We start from the raw sequence: 1,010 nt of genomic DNA on the forward strand, positions 1-1,010 counted from the left end.
AAAAGATGGTGCTTTTGAACATCTTTATCACCACTCTAGAATTATTGGTGGGACTTGCCACAGCTTCTACCCACTTGGAGACATAGTCAACAGCTACAAGGATGTATTTGTTGCCAAAAGATGATGGAAATGGTTCCATGAAGTCAATACCCCACACATCAAACACCTCCACTTCCATAATTGGGTTTTGAGGCATCTCATTCCTTTTGGTGATGTTTCCTCTCCTTTGGCATGAATCACACCTAGAGACAAAGTCTTGAGTGTCTTTGAACATATGAGGTCACCAAAACCCAGCTTATAACACCTTTGAGACAGTCTTGAAAGTAGCAAAGTGCCCTCCATAGGATGATCCATGACAGTGTGTGAGGATCCCTTCAACTTCTTCATCAGCTACTGCTCTTCTATAGAGTTGATCTCTACAAAGGATGTAGAGGTAAGGTTCATCCAAATAGTATTTCTTCACATCTTTGTAAAACTTCTTCTTGGCATATCCCTCAAAATCAAGTGGCTCTCTTCCACAAGCTAAATAGTTCACCAAATCAGCATACCAAGGCCCTTTCTCTTTAGTTGCCTTCACTTCTTCAAACTTCTTTCCAGTTTCACAAACTGCTACCACCGCTCCAATTGCCATGATCTGCTCTTCTGGAAGCCCTTCATCAATAGGGATCCCACTCTCAATCTTCAGTCTAGATAAGTGATCAGCTACACCATTCTCAACTCCTGGCTTGTCTCTAATCTCAAGGTCAAACTCTTGTAGCAGCAAGATCCACCTCAACAGCCTTGGCTTAGCATCCTTCTTGGCCATGAGGTGTCTCAATGCAGCATGATCAGTGTAGACTATGACCTTTGACCCAACAAAGTAGCTTCTGAACTTCTCAAAGGCATAGACAATGGCTAGCAACTCCTTCTCAGTTGTAGCATACTTCATTTGGGCTTCATCAAGGGTATTACTCGCATAGTAGATCACATGAGTCTTCTTGTCCTTCTTTTGACCAAAAACAGCTCCCACA

The sequence above is a fragment of the Brassica oleracea genome, chromosome C5, assembly GCF_000695525.1.
Source record: "Brassica oleracea var. oleracea cultivar TO1000 chromosome C5, BOL, whole genome shotgun sequence".
NCBI lineage: Eukaryota > Viridiplantae > Streptophyta > Magnoliopsida > Brassicales > Brassicaceae > Brassica > Brassica oleracea.